The sequence below is a fragment of the Elaeis guineensis genome, chromosome 7 (assembly GCF_000442705.2).
Source record: "Elaeis guineensis isolate ETL-2024a chromosome 7, EG11, whole genome shotgun sequence".
Lineage (NCBI taxonomy): Eukaryota > Viridiplantae > Streptophyta > Magnoliopsida > Arecales > Arecaceae > Elaeis > Elaeis guineensis.
In genome coordinates, this window is record NC_025999.2 from 95,822,875 (window position 1) to 95,828,042 (window position 5,168).

General features: G+C 54.3%; 1 pseudogene; it reads left to right on the plus strand.

Moving 5' to 3' along the window:
• Nucleotides 1-313: 313 nt before the first annotated feature.
• LOC105036784 (uncharacterized) lies at nt 314-1,498 on the plus strand (annotated as a pseudogene).
• Nucleotides 1,499-5,168: the final 3,670 nt, after the last annotated feature.

A 5,168-nucleotide genomic window follows, 5' to 3' on the forward strand; every position in this document is an offset into this window, starting at 1 on the left:
AAACTAATACCACCACGCTACGCTGTTTACCTTGTCCGACCCGCCCCCTCCGGCCACGACAAAAATTCCACTTATTTATTACTCAGCGAGGCGAACCACCAACCCATCCCTATAACAATAAGCTAATAATTAAAGAAGGTCAATATTTGGTTAACCTGGGTTCCCTCTTTCCGCTATCGTTTGAAATAATATAAATACCCTCCCCACCTCCTCTTTTTACTGTTCCTTTTCTTCTCTTCAATTCAAAACAGGAGCAAACGAGAAAGATAGATAAGATAGGTAGATAGAGAGAGAGAGAGAGAGAGAGGGTGCAATGGAGAGAAATAGAAGCAGTAGTAAGCTCAAACAGCGTCTCGTTCGCATGCTTAAGCCCTCTTCGCTTCTCCGCTCCTACTGCAATAATTCCACCTCCGCTGCCACCAACCGGAGCTCCACCGGCTCGAGCCGGACCCTTTTGCGAGACGTCCAACACCGAGGTGTCGACGACGACGACGGTATGTTCTTAGCCCGTGACAGCCTCGGTCGTTCTTCATCATCCTTCTCGATCGCCAACGATCGTCGTCATGCGGCTCCAGTCTTACGGCTCCCCTAGATTGTGGAGGTTGCCGGCCCACCCGAGACATTCCTCCTCTCGTGGCCAAGCGGGAGAAGAGGAGACATGGGAAGAATAAGAAGAAGGAGAGGAGAGTGAGGGAAACGGGTGGGTTCTACGAGACCGGAGAGGGGGAGGGAAGGATGTGCCCTCCGGCTTCCCCTTCCTCGCCGTCCAAGAGTTCTTGTCACTACTACAACTACTGCTTCAATGAAGTGGAGAAAGAAGGGAAAAAGGAGGAGGACGATAAGAAGAAGCAGAAGAAGAAAAAGAAGCTGCTGTCCAATAGCTACGGATTCAGTAGCTCTTCTTCTATGGACAGTGATGATGGGTTCGAGTACTTTACTAGTGAAGAGCGAGAGGTTAAGGAGGAGACCGAGGCTTTCTTCTCGTCGAGAAGCTTCTCCTCCGACTCCTCGGAGTTCTACCAACGCCCCAACAACAGGAAGAAAAAGAATAAGAAGAAGCCATCTCGACGTCCACCGAGAAGAAGAACGAAGAATCACGAAAATCGAATTGCCAGCGAGGGGTTTCAACCCTTGGTTTCGATAGCCTCGAGGGAGAAGAAGGTGAAGGAGTTGGAGGACGAGGAGAAGAGAGTGTTTGCGGTGGTGAAACGGTCGAGGGATCCATATGGTGACTTCCGGAGCTCGATGGTGGAGATGGTCATGGAGAGGCAAATCTTCGGGGCAGAGGATTTGGAGAAGCTCCTCCATTATTACCTCGCTTTAAACTCTCCTCACCATCACCCAAACATCCTCCAAGCTTTCTCTGATATATGGGTAGTCCTCTTCGGCAACTGATTCATCAAAGCTAATGGAAGCATATGGTGTTTCTTTTGTTAATTAACTAGGTATTGGTTACTGACTGTAATACTAGTTCGGTTTTTGTAAGTTATCCTTCTAATATCTTAGCTTGGTTACTTTTATGACCATTGTTTTGATCGTTCTTCTCAACAACTTTACTTCTCTTGTGGAATGGAAATAATAGCTGTACGAGTGTTTTTCTATAGGAAAGATCCGGAGGAATTAAGCTATTGGTTACAAGTTGCACCACTAACTTGGGATTCGAGCTCGATTTCTTTTTTTACTCTTTTTAAAAGCTAAAAGAGAAGAAAAAGGCTAGAGGTATTGGAACCTTGAGGAGGAATTCTCGTTACCAATGTCAAGATCAGGATAATGGAAAAGATACTTTCATTTGAACTTTGAACTCGCTCTTCTCTCCCAGTGGATGTTTTTGTTAATAAAGTATATAGGATTAGGTTTATGGCGCTGCGTTTCCAATAAAGTAATGCACCTAAGTTTGTTCCTTTCTCTTTAGAAAAGCACCCAACATCAGCACTGCCCAATCTTTAATTCGTTGTCTTTAGCTTAAAGCAAGCTAGATTCTCTCCTGTTAGGATTTGACGCCTCGAGATTCAGCCCACATTGAGCCCACAGTGAGGTTCGCGGCGAAAAACGGAGTCCAACGAGACCAAGATCACCTGAATCGGAGCTCGGATGGAGAAGATACGAGCTTTCGAAGATAGCACGAAAACCGAGGCGGCGGAGGACCGCCGGCGACCGGCGGCGGGCGGCAGCGGCGCGGCCGCAGGCGGCGGCGCGCGGGACGCGCGTCCCAGGCCCGCTGGCCCGAGTGGGACGCGGGACCCAGGCCCGGGCGGGACGCGGGACCCAGGCCCGCGCGGGACGCGCGTCCCAGGCCCAGGCCCGCGCGGGACGCGCGACCCAGGCCCAGGCCCGTGCGGGACGCGCGACCCAGCAGCCTGCTGGCCCATCCCCGGTCCACCGTGAACCGGGTGGTCCACGGCGCGGCCTGTGGACCGCGTGGACGTTTCCCACTCGATTCTCGCGGTCCACGGCTCTATTCCGTGGACCGAAGCGCGATCTAAGGGTCCAGAGAGCTCCCGGTGTTGATCGGACGGCTTGGGACGTGATTTGGCTTGATTAAGGATTCCTAATCACCCTCTAACCTATGTTTAAGCCTTTAAAAGGCCTGAGAACGAACAGAAGGTGTGTGATCGGGTTTTCTCGCCGCCGTACGAACCAGAGGAGAGAGAGAGGGGCGAGGGCGCTGTGAGAGAAGGAGCAGGAGGCTCCTGGACAGCGGTCGCCAGGCTCTTCAGGGGTTCAGGGGGGTCTCCAAGAGAGAGAGCTTTTGTGAGGAGAACTTCATGTGAGAGAGAATTGGGTGTACAAGGGTTGAGGGTGAGGTCTCCTCTTGTAAAATTTTCTTTTCATAGTGAAGTTTGCATGCCCCGTGGAGGCGAGCCCTTTTGTGGCTGATCCACGTATTTTGATTGTTTTTCTTCTGTTTTGTTTCTTCTTTCTTCCTGCTGCATCGCGTGGTACTGAAAGGGTCTTGGGAGGTGGTGTCCTGGCCAGACATCCACCCAACAAGTGGTATCAGAGCAAGGCGGTACAAGGACGCAGATTGCAGCGGTGGTGAGCAAGACTGAAGATGGAGAAAACAGGAACAATCAAGATGGAGATCAACAAGTTTGATGGTAAGAGCAATTTCTCCTTGTGGCAGGCAAGGGTGAAGGACGTGCTCATCCAACAGGGGTTGATCGAAGCTCTCTTGTGCGATGAGAAACCGACCACCATGGAGGTGCAGGATTGGAAACGGCTACAGATGCAGGCGGTGAGTACCATCCGTATGTACCTGACGGATGAGGTGGTGATCCATGTGCTGAGCGAGACTTCCCCGACGGTGCTGTGGTCGAAGCTCGAGGAGTTGTACATGGCGAAGTCTCTCACCAACACACTTTTCCTCTGGAGGCAGTTTTACCAACTGCGGATGACTGAGGGACAGAGCGTGCAGGAGCATTTGAGCCACTTCCAGAAGATCCTCACCGACCTTCTCAGCGTTGGCGAGAACGTTGAGGAGAAGACCAGGGCGCTGGTTTTGCTGGTGTCGCTTCCTTCTTCGTACGAGTCCTTGGTGACTGCTCTTCTAGTGGGGAAGAGCACTATCAAGATGGACGAGGTCACTGCGGCAATACTCCAGAACGAGGTTCTCAGGAGGGAGAACCCAGCTTCGAGCTCAGGTGTCGATAGCTCAGCTTTGATGACTTCTGGAGGTGCAGGAGGCGGTAGACGGAGCGACAGGAGATCGCATCGAGGGCGGTCTAAGTCCAGGAGGGACTTGAGCAAAACCAGGTGTTACCGGTGTGAAGAGTTGGGGCATCTAGCCAGAGATTGCCCTCAACTGAAAAATCGGACGGTGGCTGCTGTAGCGACGGCCGGCAGCGATTCAGATGGAGATGTCCTGGAGATATCTGACGAGGTATCTACTTCTTCCCAGCAGTGGATATTAGATTCTGCATGCCCCTATCATGTGTGTTGCAGAGAGGAGCAGTTTGACTCCCTGGAGAACAGTGAGAGCACTGTATATCTGCCAGATGGATCGAGCTGTGCGATCAGAGGCATTGGGACGGTCAGCTGGAGGACACATGACGGTGCAGTGAGGAGATTGGGGGAGGTCCGATACATACCCGATTTCAGGCGGAATCTTATCTCACTTAGCAGACTGGATTCGAGAGGCTACAGGACGGTAGCTGGTGGAGGAATCCTGAGGGTGCTACGCGGCGATAGGATTGTGCTGGAGGGGAAGAAGGGGAGCAGAGGACATTATTACCTGGCAGGGAGCCCAGTGCGAGGTAGAGCATCGGGAGCCAGGTGGAGCCCAGAGCGAGGTGGAGCTCCAGGAGGCGGATCGGGCACGAGACAAGAGACTCGGGAGGACGAGAGGCGACGTCGCAAGGTAAGATTCCTATTGCCGCAGGATGATGCCCCGAGCAGGTCTCAGGTCAGGAGGAGCACAGCATACGACGGAGATGGGATCGAGCAGCCTGGCTCGACTCCCATGTTTGCCCATCCATGATCAGCAGGCGATTGCCCCAGGGCATGGGGGCGAGGAGATCCAGATGCTCTCGAAGTTTGGAGGAGGCCGAATATCGAGTCGAGGTGGAGATTGTTAGGATTTGACGCCTCGAGATTCAGCCCACATTGAGCCCACAGTGAGGTTCGCGGCGAAAAACGGAGTCCAACGAGACCAAGATCACCTGAATCGGAGCTCGGATGGAGAAGATACGAGCTTTCGAAGATAGCACGAAAACCGAGGCGGCGGAGGACCGCCGGCGACCGGCGGCGGGCGGCAGCGGCGCGGCCGCAGGCGGCGGCGCGCGGGACGCGCGTCCCAGGCCCGCTGGCCCGAGTGGGACGCGGGACCCAGGCCCGGGCGGGACGCGGGACCCAGGCCCGCGCGGGACGCGCGTCCCAGGCCCAGGCCCGCGCGGGACGCGCGACCCAGGCCCAGGCCCGTGCGGGACGCGCGACCCAGCAGCCTGCTGGCCCATCCCCGGTCCACCGTGAACCGGGTGGTCCACGGCGCGGCCTGTGGACCGCGTGGACGTTTCCCACTCGATTCTCGCGGTCCACGGCTCTATTCCGTGGACCGAAGCGCGATCTAAGGGTCCAGAGAGCTCCCGGTGTTGATCGGACGGCTTGGGACGTGATTTGGCTTGATTAAGGATTCCTAATCACCCTCTAACCTATGTTTAAGCCTTTAAAAG